The sequence below is a fragment of the Oncorhynchus keta genome, chromosome 17 (genome assembly GCF_023373465.1).
Source record: "Oncorhynchus keta strain PuntledgeMale-10-30-2019 chromosome 17, Oket_V2, whole genome shotgun sequence".
In the NCBI taxonomy this organism is placed as follows: domain Eukaryota; kingdom Metazoa; phylum Chordata; class Actinopteri; order Salmoniformes; family Salmonidae; genus Oncorhynchus; species Oncorhynchus keta.
Genome location: NC_068437.1, coordinates 60,552,977 through 60,580,916, shown reverse-complemented (window position 1 = coordinate 60,580,916; position 27,940 = coordinate 60,552,977). Strand labels below are relative to the sequence as shown.

The following is a 27,940-nucleotide window of genomic DNA, read 5'->3' as shown; positions in this document are numbered from 1 at the left end:
AATGCCAATGTTCCGTCCGCAGGAAACCTGGCACCATACCTACAATGAAGCATGGTGGTGGCAGCATCTGTGGGGATTGTTTTCAGCGACAGGGACTGGGAGACTAGTCAGGATCGAAGGAAAGATGAACAGAGCAAAGTAAAGAGAAGTCCTGATGAAAACGGAGGCTCCAGAGTGCTCAGGACCTCAGACTGGGGTGAAGGTTCACCTTCCAAAAGGGACAATGACCCTCAGCACATTAGTGGCTTTGGGACAAGTCTCTTCTTTGGGGTATAACGGGTTACCACTTACTTTCTGAGGTAAAATTAACTATCCACCTTCATCAGGGCTATCATTTCTACGTGAAATAATGATCTGTGAGTTACCTGCCTTAAAATGTAGTTGAAAGTAACTATTTTACAATCTCTCTCCTCTGATAGCGTCACACAGGACTGCTCAGCGACTCATCGCTTTGTAGTTACCGTTTCCATCCTCAGAGATATTCACCACCTCGGTGCCCAATGGTAATCTATCGCTGTACTCCGAACCCACCTCAAATTTTAATGTAGAACCCGGGATAGACTCGGTAACCACACTCCCCCTCCACCTCCTCCCCATCCTGTCCGTCCTCCCCCTCTCCTCCTATCTCACTTGGGTTAGAATTCTTCTCTGACTCTACAAACGACACCTGGGGGTCGAAATCACCTCCAACCATATGTTTGTCCATTTGATCTGGGTTCTTCTGCGCTGCCTTCATGATCAGTTTGTAAGTCTTTCCCTGGTACTTGTTTAAGAGATGACAGCAGGTTGCTCCCAGCAGAGGGACTGTAGCCAGCACCAGCAGGAAGGTACTAACCATCACTATGATCAACAGAGAAGGAATTTTCATCCTGGTTGTGAAGACAACCTGGACCTGACAGTCCTGCCCTCCGTAGGTCAGACACAGGGTGTAGTTAGTGCCTGGCTGTAGGCCCTGAAACTTATAGGTGTTGATCCCTTCCTCTATCCGGGACCACTGCACCACAGAGTGTCCGTTACCAGTGTTGAAACACAGATAGAGCATGTCCAGAGGGGTTTTGGTTGAGCCTTGATAGAGGCTGAACGGCTCTTTGTCGACAGTCTCTAGGTTCTCATTGTGGCTGAGGTGAAGGTTGTTCTTACTGTTGGGGAGCTGGAGAGGGTTGAGCTGCACTTTGGCCTCCGTCTCGGATACCTCCAATGCGATGACACCTAAATCAAATGTATATTGCTTCAGCTGGTCCAGACTGAGGTTGAATGCGTGATTGGAGATGTACTGAGTGCCATCGCTGATGCCACACTTACTAGTAAACGGAAGCTCCTCTGAGCCCTCGCCAGCCTGCACTGAGCCATCAGCGTGTTTAACAGACGACCCAGTTGGAACGTTCTTGGTCTTCTCGGAGTCGGACTTGGGCCAGTTGATGATGTTGTTGGTCATCTTAGGCCCCGGCTTGTTTCCACCAGACGGACGGAGGATCTTATCTGCTGTGGTGTCCAGCATGGAGTTAATGGCTTGTTTCTTGGTGACCGCCACCACTACCTTCACTGTGCTGTCTGCTTTACCGAGGTCGTTGACAGCTGAGCAGCTGTAGTTCCCATCCTCCTTCTTGCTCATACGGGGGATGATCAGAGTGCCGTTCTGGAAGACCAAGAACCGGCCGTTGGTGCTTTTATCATTGATGGGCGAGTCACTATTCATGCTGAACACAGAGGGCAAACTGAATGTGAACTTCTGATTCCCTGCATTCACCACCTCCCAGCTGACCTCTGGTTTGGGGTTGCCCTTGGTCTCACAGTTGAGAATCACCATAAAGCCCTCGTATAGTTCATTGTTATCCAGGTTTGGCTGGTAGGTGATGGACACTGACGGGGCCTTGCAGTCCAGCTTGGGCATTTTGGTCACCAGGGCCCCTTGCAGATGCTCTGGGGCCTCGCAGACGATAGAGTCCTGCTCCGGGACAGAGATCTTAGACTCTGTGATCCAGTTTCTGAGCCACTCCAGACTGCAGGAGCAGGTGAAGGGGTTGTTGTAGATCTGAAGGTGAGACATGGAGCTCAGAGAGCTGAAGGTCCCCTGAACTATAGTAGTGAACCTGTTGTTGTTGATCCTCAGGGACCTCAGGTCTTTGAGAGTCGAGAAGGAATATTTAGGGAGGTTGATCATCTCGTTGTTGTTCATCTTGAGCAGCTGAAGGGAGGTGAGGTTGGCCAGGTCTTCCCAGGGAAGCTGATGATCTTATTGTAGCTGACGTCCAGGTTTCTCAGCTGGATCAGCAGTGCCAAGGTGTCCTCTCTATGGTCACGATCTCATTGTGGGCCAGCCATAGGGAGGTCACCTGAAGAAGAATACTTTATTAATATCTCTTTTGCTGTACCCAGCCCATCCCATGTAATATAATCATATAATATATGCCAGTGACTTGCAGTCATGCTTTCAGACAGTTTTCGTATGGATGGCTCCAGTGGGGAATCAAACCCACAATCATGGTTTTGCAAGAACCATGATCTGCAAACTGAACCCCACAGGACCATATTCACAAACACCTGGGTGACGTTAGGACCATATTCACACACACACCTGGGTGATGTTAGGACCATATTCACGCACACACACACACACACCTGGGTGACGTTAGGACCATATTCACACACACACCTGGGTGACGTTAGGACCATATTCACACACACCTGGGTGATGTTAGGACCATATTCACGCACACACACACACACCTGGGTGATGTTAGGACCATATTCACAAACACACCTATAGGTGACGTTAGGACCATATTCACACACACACACCTGGGTGACGTTAGGACCATATTCACACACACACACACACACACCTGGGTGACGTTAGGACCATATTCACACACACACACCTGGGTGATGTTAGGACCATATTCACAAACACACCTGGGTGACGTTAGGACCATATTCACACACACACACCTGGGTGACGTTAGGACCATATTCACAAACACCTGGGTGACGTTAGGACCATATTCACACACACACACCTGGGTGACGTTAGGACCATATTCACACACACCTGGGTGGCGTTAGGACCATATTCACAAACACCTGGGTGACGTTAGGACCATATTCACAAACACACCTGGGTGGCGTTAGGACCATATTCACACACACACCTGGGTGACGTTAGGACCATATTCACACACACCTGGGTGATGTTAGGACCATATTCACGCACACACACACACACACACCTGGGTGATGGGACCATATTCACAAACACACCTATAGGTGACGTTAGGACCATATTCACACACACCACGTTAGGACCATATTCACACACCTGGGTGACGTTAGGACCATATTCACACACACACACCTGGGTGACGTTAGGACCATATTCACACACACCTGGGTGATGTTAGGACATACACACACACACACACACACACCTGGGTGACGTTAGGACCATATTCACACACACACACACACACACCTGGGTGACGTTAGGACCACATTCACACACACCTGGGTGACGTTAGGACCATATTCACACACACCTGGGTGACGTTAGGACCATATTCACAAACACCTGGGTGACGTTAGGACCATATTCACACACACCTGGGTGACATTAGGACCATATTCACAAACACCTGGGTGACGTTAGGACCATATTCACACACACCTGGGTGACGTTAGGACCATATTCACAAACACCTGGGTGACATTAGGACCATATTCACAAACACCTGGGTGACTTTGGGACCATATTCACAAACACCTGGGTGACGTTAGGACCATATTCACAAACACCTGGGTGACATTAGGACCATATTCACAAACACCTGGGTGACTTTGGGACCATATTCACAAACACCTGGGTGACATTGGGACCATATTCACAAACACCTGGGTGACGTTAGGACCATATTCACAAACACCTGGGTGACGTTAGGACCATATTCACAAACACACCTGGGTGGCGTTAGGACCATATTCACACACACCTGGGTGATGTTAGGACCATATTCACACACACACACACACACACACCTGGGTGACATTAGGACCATATTCACACACACACCTGGGTGACATTAGGACCATATTCACACACACCTGGGTGACGTTAGGACCATATTCACAAACACACCTGGGTGACGTTAGGACCATATTCACAAACACCTGGGTGACATTAGGACCATATTCACACACACACACACCTGGGTGACGTTAGGACCATATTCACAAACACCTGGGTGACGTTAGGACCATATTCACAAACACCTGGGTGACATTAGGACCATAACACACCTGGGTGACATTAGGACCATATTCACACACACACCTGGGTGACATTAGGACCATATTCACAAACACCTGGGTGACATTAGGACCATATTCACAAACACCTGGGTGACATTAGGACCATATTCACACACACCTGGGTGACATTAGGACCATATTCACACACACCTGGGTGACATTAGGACCATATTCACAAACACCTGGGTGACGTTAGGACCATATTCACACACACACACCTGGGTGACGTTAGGACCATATTCACACACACACCTGGGTGACGTTAATAAAGCTCTTGGCCTTCAGGAGTTTGATCTTGTTGGCAGAGAGAGAGAGGGTGGTGACGTTGAAGGGGAGGCCTACGGGAACTAATAGCAGGTCTTTGTAGGCACAGTCAGCGAAATGGTGGGCGTATTTATCCAGACAGCTACAGGTATCTGGACAACACTGGGCCAGACCCAACACAGAGGTCCATACAGCCAGGACACAGACCAGCCGCCACGACGCCATGTTCACCACCTGAGAACACACAGATAAGATGTTAATTAACAATTCATGAGATTATTTTCTGCTAATCTAGACAGATCTTTAAAATACAAAACCCATACATCATAATGTTCTACACAGAAATAATCCTTATGATAATGCATAGAGACATCCTGTTGCATCACATCACGACACTACATCAAATCAAATCAAATTGTATTTGTCACATTCACATGGTTAGCAGATGTTAATGCGAGTGTAGCGAAATGCTTGTGCTTCTAGTTCCGTCAATGCAGTAATTATCAACAAGTAATCTAGCTAACAATTCCAAAACTACTACCTTATAGTAAGGGGATAAAGAATATGTACATAAAGATATATGAATGAGTGATGGTACAGAGCAGCATAGGCAAGATACAGTAGATGGTATTGAGTACAGTATATACATATGAGATGAGTATGTAAACAAGTGACATAGTTAAAGTGGCTAGTGATACATGTATTGTAATGAATTTCCTCCTCTTCTTCCGAAGAGGAGAGGCGAAACGGATCAGAGGACCAATACGCGGCGTGGCAATTGTCCATGGTTCTTTTAATGCGTTAAGGTACACATGAACAACTGACTACAAAAAAAAAAAACAAGAAATGTGAAAACTCAAAACAGTCCTATCTGGTGCAAAGACAGAGACAGGAACAATCACCCACAAACACACAGTGAAACCCAGGCTACCTAAGTATGATTCTCAATCAGAGACTACCAATGACACCTGCCTCTGATTGAGAACCATACTAGGCCGAAAACATAGAAATTCCCAAAACCTAGAAAAACAAACATAGACTGCCCACCCAACTCATGCCCTGACCATACTAACTAAATACAAAACACAGGAAATAAAGGTCAGAACGTGACATGTATTACATATAGATGCAGTAGATTATATAGAGTACAGTATATACGTATACATATGAGATGAATAATGCAGGGTATGTAAACATTATATTAGGTAGCATTGTTTAAAGTGGCTGGAGTTGGGTCAGTGTCAATGACAGTGTGTTGGCAGCAGCCACTCAATGTTAGTGGTGGCTGTTTAACAGTCTGATGGCCTTGAGATAGAAGCTGTTTTTCTGTCTCTCGGTCCCAGCTTTGATGCACCTGTACTGACCTCGCCTTCTGGATGATAGCGGGGTGAACAGGCAGTGGCTCGGGTGGTTTTTGTCCTTGATGATCTTTATGGCCTTCCTGTGACATCGGGTGCTGTAGGTGTCCTGGAGGGCAGGTAGTTTGCCCCCGGTGATGCTTTGTGCAGACCTCACTACCCTTTGGAGAGGCTTACGGTTGTGGGCGGAGCAGTTGCCGTACCAGGCGGTGATACAGCCCGACAGGATGCTCTCGATTGTGCATCTGTGGAAGTTTGTGAGTGCTTTTGGTGACAAGCCAAATTTCTTCAGCCTCCAGAGGTTGAAGAGGCGCTGCTGCGCCTTCTTCACGATGCTGTCTGTGTGGGTGGACCAATTCAGTTTGTCTGTGATGTGTACGCCGAGGAACTTAAAACTTACTACCCTCTCCACTACTGTTCCATCGATGTGGAAAGGGGGTTGTTCCCTCTGCTGTTTCCTGAAGTCCACAATCATCTCCTTAGTTTTGTTGACGTAGAGTGTGAGGTTATTTTCCTGACACCACACTCCGAGGGCCCTCACCTCCTCCCTATAGGCCGTCTCGTCGTTGTTGGTAATCAAGCCTACCACTGTTGTGTCGTCCGCAAACTTGATGACACTACATCACTACACTAAATCATGACATCACTACATTACATCACTACATCAATAAACTACATCCCTACTTCACTACATCATGACACATCAATACATCACTACACTACATCACGACATCACTACACTAAATCATGACATCACTACATTGCATCAATAATCTACATCCCTACTTCACTACATCATGACACATCAATACATCACTACACTAAATCACTACATCAGTACAGTACATCACATTACATCACTACATCACATTACATCACTACACCACAACAGTACATTACAGTACAGCACTACACTACATCGCTTCATCACTACACTACATCACTGCATCATCACATTACATCACATCACTACAAAACACTACATTACATCACTACACCACAACAGTAAATCATTACAGTACAGCGCTACATCGCTTCATCACTACACTACATCACTGCATCATCACATTACATTACATCACTACACTACATCCCTACAGTACATCACTACACTATATCCCTACAGCACATCACTACACTACATCCCTACATTACTACAGTATATCCTTACATAACTACACTACATAACAAAACATCACCACATAACTACACAACATCACTTCCTTACATCACTACATTACATTACTACACTAGACCCCTGCACTATATCATTACATCACAACACTACATCCCTACACTATATCATGATAACACTACACTATATCACAACATTACATCACTACATCACTGCACTACAACACTACACTATATCACTACATTACTACACTAGACCCCTGCACTATATCATTACATCACAACACTATATCATGATAACACTGCACTATATCACAACATTACATCACTACATCACTGCACTACAACACTACACTATATCACTACATTACATCACTACACTATATCATTACATTACATTACTACACTAGACCCCTGCACTATATCATTACATCACAACACTACATCCCTACACTATATCATGATAACACTACACTATATCACAACATTACATCACTACATCATCACATTACATTACATAACTACACTACATCCCTACAGTACATCACTACACTATATCCCTACAGCACATCACTACACTACATCCCTACATTACTAATATATAATAATAATAATATAATAATAATATAATAATATAATAATAATATATATAATAATATAATAATAATAATATATGCCATTTAGCAGACGCTTTTATCCAAATCCTTACAGTCATGTGTGCATACATTCTACGTATGGGTGGTCCCGAATCGAACCCACTACCCTGGCGTTACAAGCGCCATGCTCTACCAACTGAGCTACAGAAGGACCATTACTACAGTATATCCTTACATAACTACACTACATAACAAAACATCACCACATAACTACACAACATCACTTCCTTACATCACTACATTACATTACTACACTAGACCCCTGCACTATATCATTACATCACAACACTACATCCCTACACTATATCATGATAACACTACACTATATCACAACACTACATCACTACACTACATCACTAAATTACATCACTACATCCTTACATTACATCACTACACTATATCACTACATCACTGCATTACATCACCACACAATATCACAACATTACATCACTACACTATATTACTACATTACATCAATACATCACTACATTACATCCCTACATTACATCATTAAAATACATAACTACACTACATCACTACACTACATCACTACACTACATCACTAAATTACATCACCACACTATATCATTACATCACAACACTACATCCCTACACTATATCATGATAACACTACACTATATCACAACATTACATCACTACACTACATCACTACACTATATCACTACACTACATCACTAAATTACATCACCACACTATATCATTACATCACAACACTACATCCCTACACTATATCATGATAACACTACACTATATCACAACATTACATCACTACATCACTGCACTACAACACTACACTACATCACTACATTACTACACTAGACCCCTGCACTATATCATTACAGTACATCACTACACTACATCACAACACTACATCCCTACTCTATATCACGATAACACTACACTATATCACAACATTACATCACTACATCACAACACTACACTATATCACAACATTACATCACTACACTACACCACCGCACGACACTATATCACTACACTACATCACTAAATTACATCACTACATCCTTACATTACATCACTACACTATATCACTACATCACTGCATTACATCACCACACAATATCACAACATTACATCACTACACTATATTACTACATTACATCAATACATCACTACATTACATCCCTACATTACATCATTAAAATACATAACTACACTACATCACTACACTACATCACTACACTACATCACTACACTACATCACTACACTACATCATTAAAATACATAACTACACTACATCACTACACTAAATCACTACACTACATCACTACACTACATCACTACATTACATCATTAAAATACATAACTACACTACATCACTACACTACATCACTACACTACATCACTACATTACATCATTACACTACATTTCTACACCACACAATATCACAACATTACATCACTACACTATATTACAACATTACATCATTACATCACTACACTACATCACTACATTACATCACTACATCACTACACTACATCACTACTTTACATCACTACATCACTACACTACATCACTACAATACATCACTACACTACATCACTACATGTGTCTCAGAGAGGGCCTAGGGATTACTGCAGTAGACCAGGGCTGTGTCTCAGAAAGGGCCTAGGGATTACTGCAGTAGACCAGGGCTGTGTCTCAGAGAGGTTATAGGGATTACTGCAGTAGACCAGGGCTGTGTCTCAGAGAGGGCCTAGGGATTACTGCAGTAGACCAGGGCTGTGTCTCAGAGAGGTTATAGGGATTACTGCAGTAGACCAGGGCTGTGTCTCAGAGAGGGCCTAGGGATTACTGCAGTAGACCAGGGCTGTGTCTCAGAGAGGGCCTAGGGATTACTGCAGTAGACCAGGGCTGTGTCTCAGAGAGGTTATGAGGATTACTACAGTAGACCAGGGCTGTCACAGAGAGGTTATAGGGATTACTGCAGTAGACCAGGGCTGTGTCTCAGAGAGGGCCTAGGGATTACTGCAGTAGACCAGGGCTGTGTCTCAGAGAGGGCCTAGGGATTACTGCAGTAGACCAGGGCTGTGTCTCAGAGAGGGCCTAGGGATTTTTTTTATTTTTTTTTATTTCACCTTTATTTAACCAGGTAGGCTAGTTGAGAACAAGTTCTCATTTGCAACTGCGACCTGGCCAAGATAAAGCATAGCAGTGTGAACAGACAACACAGAGTTACACATGGAGTAAACAATTAGCAAGTCAATAACACAGTAGAAAAAAATGGGCAGTCTATATACAATGTGTGCAAAAGGCATGAGGAGGTAGGCGAATAATACAATTTTGCAGATTAACACTGGAGTGATAAATGATCAGATGGGCATGTACAGGTAGAGATATTGGTGTGCAAAAAGAGCAGAAAAGTAAATAAATAAAAACAGTATAAAAACAGTATGGGAATGAGGTAGGTGAAAAAGGGTGAGCTATTTACCTATAGACTATGTACAGCTGCAGCGATCGGTTAGCTGCTCGGATAGCTGATGTTTGAAGTTGGAGAGGGAGATAAAAGTCTCCAACTTCAGCGATTTTTGCAATTCGTTCCAGTCACAGGCAGCAGAGTACTGGAACGAAAGGCGGCCAAATGAGGTGTTGGCTTTAGGGATGATCAGTGAGATACACCTGCTGGAGCGCGTGCTACGGATGGGTGTTGCCATCGTGACCAGTGAACTGAGATAAGGCGGAGCTTTACCTAGCATGGACTTGTAGATGACCTGGAGCCAGTGGGTCTGGCGACGAATATGTAGTGAGGGCCAGCCGACTAGAGCATACAAGTCGCAGTGGTGGGTGGTATAAGGTGCTTTAGTGACAAAACGGATGGCACTGTGATAGACTGCATCCAGTTTGCTGAGTAGAGTGTTGGAAGCCATTTTGTAGATGACATCGCCGAAGTCGAGGATCGGTAGGATAGTCAGTTTTACTAGGGTAAGCTTGGCAGCGTGAGTGAAGGAGGCTTTGTTGCGGAATAGAAAGCCGACTCTGGATTTGATTTTTGATTGGAGATGTTTGATGTGAGTCTGGAAGGAGAGTTTGCAGTCTAGCCAGACACCTAGGTACTTATAGATGTCCACATATTCAAGGTTGGAACCATCCAGGGTGGTGATGCTAGTCGGGCATGCGGGTGCAGGCAGCGATCGGTTGAAAAGCATGCATTTGGTTTTACTCGCGTTTAAGAGCAGTTGGAGGCCACGGAAGGAGTGCTGTATGGCATTGAAGCTCGTTTGGAGGTTGGATAGCACAGTGTCCAATGACGGGCCGAAAGTATATAGAATGGTGTCGTCTGCGTAGAGGTGGATCAGGGAATCGCCCGCAGCAAGAGCAACATCATTGATATATACAGAGAAAAGAGTCGGCCCGAGAATTGAACCCTGTGGCACCCCCATAGAGACTGCCAGAGGACCGGACAGCATGCCCTCTGATTTGACACACTGAACTCTGTCTGCAAAGTAATTGGTGAACCAGGCAAGGCAGTCATCCGAAAAACCGAGGCTGTTGAGTCTGCCGATAAGAATTTGGTGATTGACAGAGTCGAAAGCCTTGGCGAGGTCGATGAAGACGGCTGCACAGTACTGTCTTTTATCGATGGCGGTTATGATATCATTTAGTACCTTGAGTGTGGCTGAGGTGCACCCGTGACCGGCTCGGAAACCAGATTGCACAGCGGAGAAGGTACGGTGGGATTCGAGATGGTCAGTGACCTGTTTGTTGACTTGGCTTTCGAAGACCTTAGATAGGCAGGGCAGGATGGATATAGGTCTATAGCAGTTTGGGTCCAGGGTGTCTCCCCTTTGAAGAGGGGGATGACTGCGGCAGCTTTCAATCCTTGGGGATCTCAGACGATATGAAAGAGAGGTTGAACAGGCTGGTAATAGGGGTTGCGACAATGGCGGCAGATAGTTTCAGAAATAGCGGGTCCAGATTGTCAAGCCCAGCTGATTTGTACGGGTCCAGGTTTTGCAGCTCTTTCAGAACATCTGCTATCTGGATTTGGGTAAAGGAGAACCTGGAGAGGCTTGGGTGAGGAACTACGGGGGGGCGGAGCTGTTGGCCGAGGTTGGAGTAGCCAGGCGGAAGGCATGGCCAGCCGTTGAGAAGTGCTTATTGAAGTTTTCGATAATCATGGATTTATCGGTGGAGACCGTGTTTCCTAGCCTCAGTGCAGTGGGCAGCTGGGAGGAGGTGCTCTTGTTCTCCATGGACTTCACAGTGTCCCAGAACTTTTTGGAGTTGGAGCTACAGGATGCAAACTTCTGCCTGAAGAAGCTGGCCTTAGCTTTCCTGACTGACTGCGTGTATTGGTTCCTGACTTCCCTGAACAGTTGCATATCACGGGGCTATTCGATGCTATTGCAGTCCGCCACAGGATGTTTTTGTGCTGGTCGAGGGCAGTCAGGTCTGGAGTGAACCAAGGGCTGTATCTGTTCTTGGTTCTGCATTTTTTGAACGGAGCATGCTTATCTAAAATGGTGAGGAAGTTACTTTTAAAGAATGACCAGGCATCCTCAACTGACGGGATGAGGTCAATGTCCTTCCAGGATACACGGGCCAGGTCGATTAGAAAGGCCTGCTCACAGAAGTGTTTTAGGGAGCGTTTGACAGTGATGAGGGGTGGTCGTTTGACTGCGGCTCCGTGGCGGATACAGGCGATGAGGCAGTGATCGCTGAGATCCTGGTTGAAGACAGCGGAGGTATATTTGGAGGGCCAGTTGGTCAGGATGACGTCTATGAGGGTGCCCTTGTTTACAGAGTTAGGGTTGTACCTGGTGGGTTCCTTGATGATTTGAGTGAGATTGAGGGCATCTAGCTTAGATTGTAGGACTGCCGGGGTGTTAAGCATATCCCAGTTTAGGTCACCTAACAGAACAAACTCTGAAGCTAGATGGGGGGCGATCAATTCACAAATGGTGTCCAGGGCGCAGCTGGGAGCTGACGGGGGTCGGTAGCAGGCGGCAACAGTGATAGACTTGTTTCTGGAGAGAGTCATTTTCAAAATTAGTAGTTCAAACTGTTTGGGTATGGACCTGGAAAGTATGACATTACTTTGCAGGCTATCTCTGCAGTAGACTGCGACTCCGCCCCCTTTGGCAGTTCTATCTTGACGGAAGATGTTATAGTTGGGTATGGAAATCTCTGAATTTTTGGTGGCCTTCCTGAGCCAGGATTCAGACACGGCAAGGACATCAGGGTTAGCAGAGTGTGCTAAAGCAGTGAGTAAAACAAACTTAGGGAGGAGGCTTCTGATGTTGACATGCATAAAACCAAGACTTTTTCGATCACAGAAGTCAACAAATGAGGGTACCTGGGGGCATGCAGGGCCTGGGTTTACCTCCACATCACCCGCGGAACAGAGAAGGAGTAGTATGAGGGTGCGGCTAAAGGCTATCAAAACTGGTCGCCTAGAGCGTTGGGGGCAGAGGATAAGAGGAGCAGGTTTCTGGGCATGGTAGAATATATTCAGGGCATAATGCGCAGACAGGGGTATGGTGGGGTGCGGGTACAGCGGAGGTAAGCCCAGGCACTGGGTGATGATGAGAGAGGTTGTATCTCTGGACATGCTGGTTGTAATGGGTGAGGTCACCGCATGTGTGGGGGTGGGACAAAGGAGGTAACAGGGGTATGCAGAGTGGATCTAGGGGCTCCATTGTGAACTAAAACAATGATAACTAACCTGAACAACAGTATACAAGGCATATTGACATTTGGGAGAGACATACAGCGAGGCATACAGTAATCACAGGTGTTGAATTGGGAAAGCTAGCTAAAAACAGTAGGCGAGGCTAATCAGCTAGCACAACAAACAGCAGGTAAAATGGCGTTGACTAGGCAACTGGGCCGACAGATAAACAAACAAGCAGAATGGGGTACCGTGATTAATGGACAGTCCAGCGTGCGTCAGCTATGTAGCCAAGAGATCAGATTACTGCAGTAGACCAGGGCTGTGTCTCAGAGAGGGCCTAGGGATTACTGCAGTAGACCAGGGCTGTGTCTCAGAAAGGGCCTAGGGATTACTGCAGTAGACCAGGGCTGTGTCTCAGAGAGGGCCTAGGGATTACTGCAGTAGACCAGGGCTGTGTCTCAGAGAGGGTCCTTCTGTAGCTCAGTTGGTAGAGCATGGCGCTTGTAATGCCAGGGTAGTGGGTTCGATCCCCGCGACCACCCATACGTAGAATATATGCACACATGACTGTAAGTCGCTTTGGATAAAAGCGTCTGCTAAATGGCATATATTATTTATTATATTATTAGAGGGCCTAGGGATTACTGCAGTAGACCAGGGCTGTGTCTCAGAGAGGGCCTAGGGATTACTGCAGTAGACCAGGGCTGTGTCTCAGAGAGGGCCTAGGGATTACTGCAGTAGACCAGGGCTGTGTCTCAGAAAGGGCCTAGGGATTACTGCAGTAGACCAGGGCTGTGTCTCAGAGAGGGCCTAGGGATTACTGCAGTAGACCAGGGCTGTGTCTCAGAGAGGGCCTAGGGATTACTGCAGTAGACCAGGGCTGTGTCTCAGAGAGGGCCTAGGGATTACTGCAGTAGACCAGGGCTGTGTCTCAGAGAGGGCCTAGGGATTACTGCAGTAGACCAGGGCTGTGTCTCAGAGAGGGCCTAGGGATTACTGCAGTAGATCAGGGCTGTGTCTCAGAGAGGGCCTAGGGATTACTGCAGTAGACCAGGGCTGTGTCTCAGAGAGGGCCTAGGGATTACTGCAGTAGACCAGGGCTGTGTCTCAGAGAGGGCCTAGGGATTACTGCAGTAGACCAGGGCTGTGTCTCAGAAAGGGCCTAGGGATTACTGCAGTAGACCAGGGCTGTGTCTCAGAGAGGGCCTAGGGATTACTGCAGTAGACCAGGGCTGTGTCTCAGAGAGGGTCCTTCTGTAGCTCAGTTGGTAGAGCATGGCGCTTGTAATGCCAGGGTAGTGGGTTCGATCCCCGGGACCACCCATACGTAGAATGTATGCACACATGACTGTAAGTCGCTTTGGATAAAAGCGTCTGCTAAATGGCATATATTATTTATTATATTATTAGAGGGCCTAGGGATTACTGCAGTAGACCAGGGCTGTGTCTCAGAGAGGTTATGAGGATTACTACAGTAGACCAGGGCTGTCACAGAGAGGTTATAGGGATTACTGCAGTAGACCAGGGCTGTGTCTCAGAGAGGGCATAGGGATTACTGCAGTAGACCAGGGCTGTGTCTCAGAGAGGGCCTAGGGATTACTGCAGTAGACCAGGGCTGTGTCTCAGAGAGGGCCTAGGGATTACTGCAGTAGACCAGGGCTGTGTCTCAGAGAGGGCCTAGGGATTACTGCAGTAGACCAGGGCTGTGTCTCAGAGAGGGCCTAGGGATTACTGCAGTAGACCAGGGCTGTGTCTCAGAGAGGGCCTAGGGATTACTGCAGTAGACCAGGGCTGTGTCTCAGAGAGGGCCTAGGGATTACTGCAGTAGACCAGGGCTAGGCTGTGTCTCAGAGAGGGCCTAGGGATTACTGCAGTAAACCAGGGCTAGGCTGTGTCTCAGAGAGGGCCTAGGGATTACTGCAGTAGACCAGGGCTAGGCTGTGTCTCAGAGAGGGCCTAGGGATTACTGCAGTAAACCAGGGCTGTGTCTCAGAGAGGGCCTAGGGATTACTGCAGTAGACCAGGGCTGTGTCTCAGAGAGGGCCTAGGGATTACTGCAGTAGACCAGGGCTAGGCTGTGTCTCAGAGAGGGCCTAGGGATTACTGCAGTAAACCAGGGCTGTGTCTCTGAGAGGTTATAGGGATTACTGCAGTAGACCAGGGCGGTGTGTCTGAGAGGGCCTAGGGATTACTGCAGTAGACCAGGGCTGTGTCTCAGAGAGGGCCTAGGGATTACTGCAGTAGACCAGGGCTAGGCTGTGTCTCAGAGAGGGCCTAGGGATTACTGCAGTAGACCAGGGCTGTGTCTCAGAGAGGGCCTAGGGATTACTGCAGTAGACCAGGGCTAGGCTGTGTCTCAGAGAGGGCCTAGGGATTACTGCAGTAAACCAGGGCTAGGCTGTGTCTCAGAGAGGGCCTAGGGATTACTGCAGTAGACCAGGGCTAGGCTGTGTCTCAGAGAGGGCCTAGGGATTACTGCAGTAAACCAGGGCTGTGTCTCAGAGAGGGCCTAGGGATTACTGCAGTAGACCAGGGCTGTGTCTCAGAGAGGGCCTAGGGATTACTGCAGTAGACCAGGGCTAGGCTGTGTCTCAGAGAGGGCCTAGGGATTACTGCAGTAGACCAGGGCTAGGCTGTGTCTCAGAGAGGGCCTAGGGATTACTGCAGTAAACCAGGGCTGTGTCTCTGAGAGGTTATAGGGATTACTGCAGTAGACCAGGGCGGTGTGTCTGAGAGGGCCTAGGGATTACTGCAGTAGACCAGGGCTGTGTCTCAGAGAGGGCCTAGGGATTACTGCAGTAAACCAGGGCTAAGCTGTGCAGATCTCATACAAATACACTTCAACTAATGACTTTAAGAAAAGGTTCAACGTGTTCAATCTGTTTTATCGTAATGTTATCTTATTGGTTTAGGGCAACCAACTTCCCGTGTTCAGGCTAAATCATACAGCTACAACATCACAAAGCTTCCAAATTAACTTGGCAAGACAAATATTTAAGTGCCTTTGAACGGGGTATGTTAGTAGGTGCCAGGTGCAGAGGTGTGTCAAGAACTGCAGCGCTGCTGGGTTTTTCACACTCAACTGTTTCCCGTGTGTATTAATTGTAGGAATGGTCCGCCACCCAAAGGACACCCAGCCAACTTGACCCAACATTGTGAAGCATTGGAGTCAACATGGGCCAGCATCCCTGTGGAATGCTTTCTAAACCTTGTAGAGTCTATGCCCGAAGAATTGAGGCTGTTCCGAGTGCAAAAGGGGTCGCACCTCAATATTAGGCAGGTGTTCCAAATGTTTTGTACATTTTGTGTATATTTTCGTTGTCATTTTGACGCCCGAAGTATAACCTCACAAACTGCACTTATTTCTGAACAAAGAACACTAGTGTTCATATAAAGAATACAGTAGTGTTGAGGTTGTTTTTTTTCATGCTGAGAAATGCAACATTAATTATACATGGAATGGATCTATGGTTAAAGTCTGATAATGCATCAATCTAATCCTATTTGTCCACATTACTGCCGAATAGACATCATATTGGGGTCATAATGCATGTATATATATAAACATATATATATATATGCATTTATATATTTACATCATTATCTACATCATTATCTCCAGTTTACTTTCTGATTTCAATCAATTTACCTCTCTGAAATTGAAATTCCCGATCCTTGCAGTTTTCCTAACAGGGCACTATCTGGATTATATCTTCTTTATAACATAAATTAGTGGTCAAAACAAGTAACGTCCTCTGTAGTAGATCCTTTTACGTGTCTTTTCTCCACGCTGATAACGTAGACGGTGGAGGAAACATATTTTTTTCCGGTGGGATGATACCGTGCGATCCGAGCCAGTTCCCTCTCGCGACTGACAGAGGACGAACGGTCCACTGCGCGCTCCTGCCGTTAGTCACAGCGATGGTAGAGTTTGTGATCGCGCAGGCAGCCTCTCCCATTCCTTCATCATCATCAGTCCTGGATTAAAGATAGGCCTTCAAGGGTTCCGGATTCGCCTGCCATCCACGAAAAATATTGATAATTTAGACACTAATGTTTAATTCATTGTTATTTCGACCTAAACTCATTTTTGACACCATTCTCCCCAGAGTTTGGTTTTTCCAGTTACAGTCTTGAGAGATTTGACATAAAAGATGAGGAGTTATTTGTAAACATTATGAGTTGTGTTCTGTTGAGTTGGGGACTTAAATAGGTCTGGATGGTTGTAACGAAACATGTTATTGTTGTCGTATATGGATGAAAGCTAAAAAAAAATGTAAAAAATCACATTGACAGAACAGGAAAATGTGAGGTCCATCAATTGCTGGCGAAATTATAGGGCTACGTGACGATACATTTGATCATTATGATTATAATAATGAGGCATTGGGCTAATTGGAAAATATGTATATTGCACTACAGTGTGAATTTATTTGCACCAAAGAAAATAACTGATAAACAACCATACAGATAAAAACAGATCAATAATAAAAGCGTGCATGTGATTGGGTTAGGGTTAACCCTAACCCAGGGGCTTCTACACCTGCATTGCTTGCTGTTTGGGGTTTTAGGCTGGGTTTCTGTACAGCACTTTGAGATATCAGCTGATGTACGAAGGGCTATATAAATAAATTTGATTGATTGATTGATTTCATTGATATAAAAACCACCACAAAACTACATACAATAAGTAAATACAAGTTTGTTAAAACAGATAACAAAACCCATGAATCATAAATGTACAAAGGAAGCAATCAGCAATCAGAAATAAAAAAAACAACAGTATTTGTTTTGATGGAATAATAATAATAATATATATAAAGGAAGACAGAATAAAGGAAGACAGAAAGATATAAGCCTATTGACACAAGAAATCAAATCATCCTTCATATCAGAGGTGCTGGCTATAGGCCAACTTCTGGATCAAGTCTACAGTGGGGATCTATTTTCAAATAACTACTGCCATCTTCTGGTTTGACCTGCTGTTCTCCAGTAACAGCCTCATTTCAAGACCATGAAACTTGAAACTAGATTCTGGAATAAAACCTTTGCCTTACAATTTACGATACAAGGAAATACATGTTCTGTCTTCCGTTTTTTACTATTTTAGCTCTTTGCCTGTTGTGTGGTTGTGTCCACAGGCTACTCAGTCCCTTTCCCCTTTTCCATGCCCAGCTGCACTTACTATCCATGTACCCCATCTAATGCCCAGCTGCACTTACTATCCATGTACCCCATCTAATGCCCAGCTGCACTTACTATCCATGTACCCCATCTAATGCCCAGCTGCACTTACTATCCATGTACCCCATCTAATGCCCAGCTGCACTTACTATCCATGTACCCCATCTAATGCCCAGCTGCACTTACTATCCATGTACCCCATCTAATGCCCAGCTGCACTTACTATCCATGTACCCCATCTCTCTCTCCAGATGAAATCTCGCGTCTTGTGACGGCCGGCCGCCCAACAACCTGCCCGCTTGACCCTATCCCCTCCTCTCTTCTCCAGACCATTTCCGGAGACCTTCTCCCTTACCTCACCTCGCTCATCAACTCATCCCTGACCGCTGGCTACGTCCCTCCCGTCTTCAAGAGAGCGAGAGTTGCACCCCTTCTGAAAAAACCTACACTCGATCCCTCCGATGTCAACAACTACAGACCAGTATCCCTTCTCTCTTTTCTCTCCAAAACTCTTGAGCGTGCCGTCCTTGGCCAGCTCTACCGCTATCTCTCTCAGAATGACCTTCTTGATCCAAATCAGTCAGGTTTCAAGACTAGTCATTCAACTGAGACTGCTCTTCTCTGTATCACGGAGGCGCTCCGCACTGCTAAAGCTAACTCTCTCTCCTCTGCTCTCATCCTTCTAGACCTATCGGCTGCCTTCGATACTGTGAACCATCAGATCCTCCTCTCCACCCTCTCCGAGTTGGGCATCTCCGGCGCGGCCCACGCTTGGATTGCGTCCTACCTGACAGGTCGCTCCTACCAGGTGGCGTGGCGAGAATCTGTCTCCTCACCACGCGCTCTCACCACTGGTGTCCCCCAGGGCTCTGTTCTAGGCCCTCTCTTATTCTCGCTATACACCAAGTCACTTGGCTCTGTCATAACCTCACATGGTCTCTCCTATCATTGCTATGCAGACGACACACAATTAATCTTCTCCTTTCCCCCTTCTGATGACCAGGTGGCGAATCGCATCTCTGCATGTCTGGCAGACATATCAGTGTGGATGACGGATCACCACCTCAAGCTGAACCTCAGCAAGACGGAGCTCCTCTTCCTCCCGGGGAAGGACTGCCCGTTCCATGATCTCGCCATCACGGTTGACAACTCCATTGTGTCCTCCTCCCAGAGCGCTAAGAACCTTGGCGTGATCCTGGACAACACCCTGACGTTCTCAACTAACATCAAGGCGGTGTCCCGTTCCTGTAGGTTCATGCTCTACAACATCCGCAGAGTACGACCCTGCCTCACACAGGAAGCGGCGCAGGTCCTAATCCAGGCACTTGTCATCTCCCGTCTGGATTACTGCAACTCGCTGTTGGCTGGGCTCCCTGCCTGTGCCATTAAACCCCTACAACTCATCCAGAACGCCGCAGCCCGTCTGGTGTTCAACCTTCCCAAGTTCTCTCACGTCACCCCGCTCCTCCGCTCTCTCCACTGGCTTCCAGTTGAAGCTCGCATCCGCTACAAGACCATGGTGCTCGCCACGGAGCTGTGAGGGGAACGGCACCTCAGTACCTCCAGGCTCTGATCAGGCCCTACACCCAAACAAGGGCACTGCGTTCATCCACCTCTGGCCTGCTCGCCTCCCTACCACTGAGGAAGTACAGTTCCCGCTCAGCCCAGTCAAAACTGTTCGCTGCTCTGGCCCCCAATGGTGGAACAAACTCCCTCACGACGCCAGGACAGCGGAGTCAATCACCACCTTCCGGAGACACCTGAAACCCCACCTCTTCAAGGAATACCTAGGATAGGGTAAGTAAGGGTAAGTAATCCTTCTCACCCCCCTTCTCCCCCAACAAGATTTAGATGCAAGTGGCTGTTCCACTGGTTGTCATAAGGTGTATGCACCAATTTGTAAGTCGCTCTGGATAAGAGCGTCTGCTAAATGACTTAAATGTAAATGTAAATGTAATGCCCAGCTGCACTTACTATCCATGTACCCCATCTAATGCCCAGCTGCACTTACTATCCATGTACCCCATCTAATGCCCAGCTGCATTTACTATCCATGTACCCCATCTAATGCCCAGCTTCACTTACTATCCATGTACCCCATCTAATGCCCAGCTGCACTTACTATCCATGTACCCCTTCTAATGCCCAGCTGCACTTACTATCCATGTACCCCATCTAATGCCCAGCTGCACTTACTATCCATGTACCCCATCTAATGCCCAGCTGCACTTACTATCCATGTACCCCATCTAATGCCCAGCTGCACTTACTATCCATGTACCCCATCTAATGCCCAGCTGCACTTACTATCCATGTACCCCATCTAATGCCCAGCTGCACTTACTATCCATGTACCCCATCTAATGCCCAGCTGCACTTACTATCCATGTACCCCATCTAATGCCCAGCTGCACTTACTATCCATGTACCCCATCTAATGCCCAGCTGCACTTACTATCCATGTACCCCATCTAATGCCCAGCTGCACTTACTATCCATGTACCCCATCTAATGCCCAGCTGCACTTACTATCCATGTACCCCATCTAATGCCCAGCTGCACTTACTATCCATGTACCGCATCTAATGTCTCTTTGGAGTACTGCACCACACTCTTCACCCCACAGACAACAGGCTCGTGGGGTCACAGACAGCAGGCTAGTGGGGTCACAGACATCAGGATAGTGGGGTCACAGACAGCAGGCTAGTGGGGTCACAGACAGCAGGCTAGTGGGGTCACAGACATCAGGCTAGTGGGGTCACAGACATCAGGCTAGTGGGGTCACAGACAGCAGGCTAGTGGGGTCACAGACAGCAGGCTAGTGGGGTCACAGACATCAGGATAGTGGGGTCACAGACAGCAGGCTAGTGGGGTCACAGACATCAGGCTAGTGGGGTCACAGACAGCAGGATAGTGGGGTCACAGACAGCAGGCTAGTGGGGTCACAGACATCAGGCTAGTGGGGTCACAGACATCAGGCTAGTGGGGTCACAGACATCAGGCTAGTGGGGTCACAGACAGCAGGCTAGTGGGGTCACAGACAGCAGGATAGTGGGGTCACAGACAGCAGGCTAGTGGGGTCACAGACAGCAGGCTAGTGGGGTCACAGACAGCAGGATAGTGGGGTCACAGACAGCAGGCTAGTGGGGTCACAGACAGCAGGCTAGTGGGGTCACAGACAGCAGGATAGTGGGGTCACAGACAGCAGGATAGTGGGGTCACATACAGCAGGCTAGTGGGGTCACAGACAGCAGGCTAGTGGGGTCACAGACAGCAGGATAGTGGGGTCATGTCTTGGTGGGGGAAGTCAGAAAACTGTAACGGCACAGGACAGATCACCTGTTCCCTTCAGATCACCTGTCATGTTCCCTTCAGATCACCTGTCATGTTCCCTTCAGATCACCTGTCATGTTCCCTTCAGATCACCTGTTCCCTTCAGATCACCTGTCATGTTCCCTTCAGATCACCTGTCATGTTCCCTTCAGATGACCTGTCATGTTCCCTTCAGATCACCTGTCATGTTCCCTTCAGATCACCTGTCATGTTCCCTTCAGATCATCTGTCATGTTCCCTTCAGATCACCTGTCATGTTCCCTTCAGATCACCTGTTCCCTTCAGATCACCTGTCATGTTCCCTTCAGATCACCTGTCATGTTCCCTTCAGATCACCTGTCATTTCCCTTCAGATCACCTGTCATGTTCCCTTCAGATCACCTGTCATGTTCCCTTCAGATCACCTGTCATGTTCCCTTCAGATCACCTGTCATGTTCCCTTCAGATCACCTGTCATGTTCCCTTCAGATCACCTGTCATGTTCCCTTCAGATCACCTGTCATGTTCCCTTCAGATCACCTGTTCCCTTCAGATCACCTGTCATGTTCCCTTCAGATCACCTGTTCCCTTCAGATCACCTGTCATGTTCCCTTCAGATCACCTGTCATGTTCCCTTCAGATCACCTGTCATGTTCCCTTCAGATCACCTGTTCCCTTCAGATCACCTGTCATGTTCCCTTCAGATCACCTGTCATGTTCCCTTCAGATCACCTGTCATGTTCCCTTCAGATCACCTGTCATGTTCCCTTCAGATCACCTGTTCCCTTCAGATCACCTGTCATGTTCCCTTCAGATCACCTGTCATGTTCCCTTCAGATCACCTGTCATGTCCCTTCAGATCACCTGTCATGTTCCCTTCAGATCACCTGTCATGTTCCCTTCAGATCACCTGTCATGTTCCCTTCAGATCACCTGTCATGTTCCCTTCAGATCAATATCTTCCTTCTCCTCTCACAGATGTCTCACAGCCTCCAGTATTTATGCTGCAGTAGTTTGTGTCAGGGGGCTAGGGTCAGTTTGTTATATCTGGAGTAATTCTCCTGTCCTATTCGGTGTCCTGTGTGAATCTAAGTGTGCGTTCTCTAATTCTCTCCTTCTTTCTTTCTCTCTCTCGGAGGACCTGAGCCCTAGGACCATGCCCCAGGACTACCTGACATGATGGCTCCTTGCTGTCCCCAGTCCACCTGGCCATGCTGCTGCTCCAGTTTCAACTGACCTGAGCCCTAGGACCATGCCCCAGGACTACCTGACATGATGACTCCTTGCTGTCCCCAGTCCACCTGGCCATGCTGCTGCTCCAGTTTCAACTGTTCTGCCTTACTATTATTTGACCATGCTGGTCATTTATGAACATTTGAACATCCTGGCCATGTTCTGTTATAATCTCCACCCGGCACAGCCAGAAGAGGACTGGCCACCCCACATAGCCTGGTTCCTCTCTAGGTTTCTTCCTAGGTTTTGGCCTTTCTAGGGAGTTTTTCCTAGCCACCGTGCTTCTACACCTGCATTGCTTGCTGTTTGGGGTTTTAGGCTGGGTTTCTGTACAGCACTTTGAGATATCAGCTGGTGTACGAAGGGCTATATAAATCAAATTTGATTGATTGATGTCTGATGTGAGATTGGGCAAACCCATCACAGATGTCTGATGTGAGATTGGGCAAACCCATCACAGAGGTCTGATGTGAGATTGGGCAAACCCATCACAGATGTCTGATGTGAGATTGGGCAAACCCATCACAGAGGTCTGATGTGAGATTGGGCAAACCCATCACAGATGTCTGATGTGAGATTGGGCAAACCCATCACAGATGTCTGATGTGAGATTGGGCAAACCCATCACAGATGTCTGATGTGAGATTGGGAAAACTCATCACAGATGTCTGATGTGAGATTGGAGAAACCCATCACAGATGGCTCCGTTTAATCCTCCAGACATGCTGCTGCCACCACCATGCTTCACCGTAGGGATGGTATTGGCCAGGTGATGATTGTTACCTGGTTTCCTCCAGACATGCTGCTGCCACCACCATGCTTCACCGTAGGGATGGTATTGGCCAGGTGATGATTGTTACCTGGTTTCCTCCAGACATGATGCTGCCACCACCATGCTCCACCGTAGGGATGGTATTGGCCAGGTGATGAGTGGTGCCTGGTTTCCTCCAGACATGATGCTGCCACCACCATGCTTCACCGTAGGGATGGTATTGGCCAGGTGATGAGTGGTGCCTGGTTTCCTCCAGACATGATGCTGCCACCACCATGCTTCACCGTAGGGATGGTATTGGCCAGGTGATGAGTGGTGCCTGGTTTCCTCCAGACATGCTGCTGCCACCACCATGCTTCACCGTAGGGATGGTATTGGCCAGGTGATGATTGTTACCTGGTTTCCTCCAGACATGATGCTGCCACCACCATGCTCCACCGTAGGGATGGTATTGGCCAGGTGATGAGTGGTGCCTGGTTTCCTCCAGACATGATGCTGCCACCACCATGCTTCACCGTAGGGATGGTATTGGCCAGGTGATGATTGTTACCTGGTTTCCTCCAGACATGCTGCTGCCACCACCATGCTTCACCGTAGGGATGGTATTGGCCAGGTGATGATTGTTACGTGGTTTCCTCCAGACATGATGCTGCCACCACCATGCTCCACCGTAGGGATGGTATTGGCCAGGTGATGATTGTTACCTGGTTTCCTCCAGACATGATGCTGCCACCACCATGCTTCACCGTAGGGATGGTATTGGCCAGGTGATGATTGTTACCTGGTTTCCTCCAGACATGATGCTGTCACCACCATGCTTCACCGTAGGGATGGTATTGGCCAGGTGATGAGTGGTGCCTGGTTTCCTCCAGACCTTACACTTGGCATCCAGGCCAAAGAGTTCAATTTTGGTTTCATCAAACCAGAGAATCTTTTTTCTCATGGTCTGAGAGTAATATATGTAATATATGCCATTTAGCTGACGCTTTTATCCAAAGCGACTTACAGTCATGTGTGCATACATTCTACGTATGGGTGGTCCCGGGAATCGAACCCACTACCCTGGCGTTACAAGCGCCATGCTCTACCAACTGAGCCACAGAAGGACCAAGTCTTTTAGGTGCCTTTTGGCAAACTCCAAGAGGGCTATCATGTGCCTTTTCACTGAGGAGTGGCTTACGTCTGGCCACTCAACCGTATTGGCCTGATTGGTGGAGAGCTGAATAGATGGTTGTCTGGTCTGCAGGGGCCAAGGATGTGGATGTCGATTAAGGCAGCCCCCCACACCTCTCTGATTCAGAGGGGTTGGGTTTAATGCGGAATTCAGTGGAACACATTCAACTGACTAGGTATCTCCCTTCCCTTCTGGAAGCTTCTCCCATCTCCACAGAGGAACTCTGGAACTCTGTCAGAGTGCCCATTGGGTTCTTGGTCACATTCCTGACCAAGGCCCTTCTCCCCCGATTGCTCAGTTTGGCCAGGCGGCCAGCTCTAGCAAGAGTCTTGGTGGTTCCAAAGTTCTTCCATTTAAGAATGATGGAGGCCACTGTGTTCTTGGGGACCTTCAATGCTGCACACATTTGTTGGTACCCTTCCCCAGATCTGTGATTCGACACAATCGTGTCTCAGAGCTCTACTGACAATTCCTTCGACCTCATGGCTTGGTTTTTGCTCTGACATGCACTGTTAGCTGTCGGACCTGATATAGACGGGTGTGTGCCTTTCAAAATCATGCCCAATCAATTGAATTTATCACAGGTGGACTCCAATCACGTTGTAGAATGGATGGATGTGGGGGTTTTATGACACCTCACTCATCATAAACCATAGGCAGCAGACGATTCCCTTTGTGGCCTGGTTTGGGTGATCGGAATGTCTGTGTGCCTTATGAAGAGTGTACCGCCGCCCAAGAACTTCAACATCAAATAATGGACACCGGGACAATATATTTCATCCCCCAAATGTTGGTAATGATGAGAAATGGAATATGGGAAATTGTCTATTTTGTGATGTCATTAAAATGATCAGATAGCCATTATAACAAACTTATTTTTAAGAGCTTTCACACTGTATATCAGATTCACATCTAAATGTTGTAAAACGTATATGATTAAAGATGAAAATATTTGTGAAAAGATATCAACGTGACTTTAGCCTTCTAAATGAGAGTTGTTTTTCTTACAAAACTTGAGCCAGTCAGTAGCCACGCCCAAGTCAGCTCAACATGATGGAACTGCCTTTCAGGCCAGAGTGCTTAAAGTGACTCGGTGGCTACATGGATGAAAATGGTGAGACCAGAGAACGTGAGGACGTGGTCCACTCATTGAAATTGTTAAAACTACTAGACCAGAAAATGGTAAGACCCTCTGAAACTTTCGACGAGTTAAGAAGTTGAAGACGAGACCAAATCATGCACCGTCTGCAGCTCTGCATGTAAAGTAGTCTAGGACAATTGGCCCAAGACGAGAAGGAAGAACAGACCCCTCTCACCGACGTGTGGTACTCTGCTGTATCCATTATAAGAACACTCCAGAACAAAAGAAGCCTACAACTAAGAAGGACATTGTGTCCTCTGGTGGACAACCAGAGACTTACATCGAACTACTCGCCATAGACAGATTGAGTGGTTTTAACAGAGAGACGAACGACAAAGACATCTACGTGTAAATATATGTTGCATTTCTAATCCGAATGAGTGGTTGTTAGGGTGCTAAATATTCATATTTACGGTGGGTGTAGTTTCCAAAAGTATGTACAATAAGTCCACTCTCTTTGTCTCTTCTGCTCTTTATCTTTCCCCTTTTCAATTTTGTAACAAGCCGCCATGTTGGGTTCGTCCACTAGGGACTGTTTTCATTATGTTAGTAATCAATATCCTATACCCTGTGTGTGTGTTGATGTATTTCTGTGTGATTATTTAGTTAGTTAGTAAATAAATAATTAAGCCAATTTGTGTATCGCTGATTTATCACTTAGGTTAGGGTTCATGCAGATTTACGAAGTCAACGACATTCAGAATGAGGCTGTTATGAGGAAATGATTAATTAATGACTGGTATGATATCAATATATTCTTGAGTTAACTCAGGAAATGGTAACTATTTTTACAAACTTTTCACATGGTGCCCCAAATTCCTAATGATTTAATTGTTACATGATTAATTTAATTGAGTAATAATTAAACGTAGTAGGCAATGATTCGCTGAATAGCAGTTATCACATTAATGATATATGTATGGGTATGTACAGTGGGGCAAAAAAGTATTGTCAGCCACCAATTGTGCAAGTTCTCCCACTTAAAAAGATGAGAGAGGCTTGTAATTTTCATCATAGGTACACTTCAACTATGACAGACAAAATGAGAAAAAAAATCCAGAAAATCACATTGTAGGATTTTTTATGAATTTATTTGCAAATTATGGTGGAGAATAAGTATACATTTTTTGCCCCACTGTATATATATTTATCATTGTCATGTCTATATGTCCATTCTATCATCCTTGATGATACTCAGAAACATGTATTACCACATCAAAATATAATTATTTTAGGAATTATCTTAAGAACCATCATATAAGGTTCACATATGGGAAAAATCACCAAAATGAAATTTATTGGTCGCATACACGTGTTTAGCAGATGTTATTGCAGGTGTAGCAAAATGCTTGTGTTTCTAGCTCCAACAGTGCAGTAATATCTAACAATTTCATAACATATACCCAATACACACATATCTAAAGTAAAGGAGTGGAATTAAGAATAAATAAATATTTGGACGAGCAATGTCAGAGTGGCATAGACTAAGATAGAGTGGAGTAGAATAGAATATCAATTGTATTTTAATACACCTTTTCCTCAAAAATATGTGCCGTGATGGTAATGACTTAGCGTGTGGTGGAAATTACATGTTAATATCACACCATTCAAAAAGACACATGCCTCAATAACTTACAGCGTCTTTTAGAACAATTTGGGGATTCAATGCAGTAGGAAGAAACACTGGTTGACAAACAAATGATTCTTCACTGGCTGCAGTCAGACAGGTGTGTGCTCGCTCAAGGTTTCCCC

The 27,940-nt window shown here is 46.4% G+C and overlaps 1 protein-coding gene and 1 pseudogene across 1 annotated transcript in view; both read right to left on the bottom strand.

Moving 5' to 3' along the window:
- Window positions 1-17,230, bottom strand: part of LOC127908435 (immunoglobulin superfamily containing leucine-rich repeat protein 2-like) — a 57,864-nt gene extending 40,634 nt beyond the window's left edge. Inside the window, 1 exon segment of the mRNA XM_052466873.1 lies at window positions 17,022-17,230. The gene's annotated coding sequence lies outside the window, so the exon portion shown is untranslated.
- Window positions 417-26,390, bottom strand: LOC127908492 (immunoglobulin superfamily containing leucine-rich repeat protein 2-like; annotated as a pseudogene).
- Between the last annotated feature and the right edge of the window lie 1,550 nt (window positions 26,391-27,940).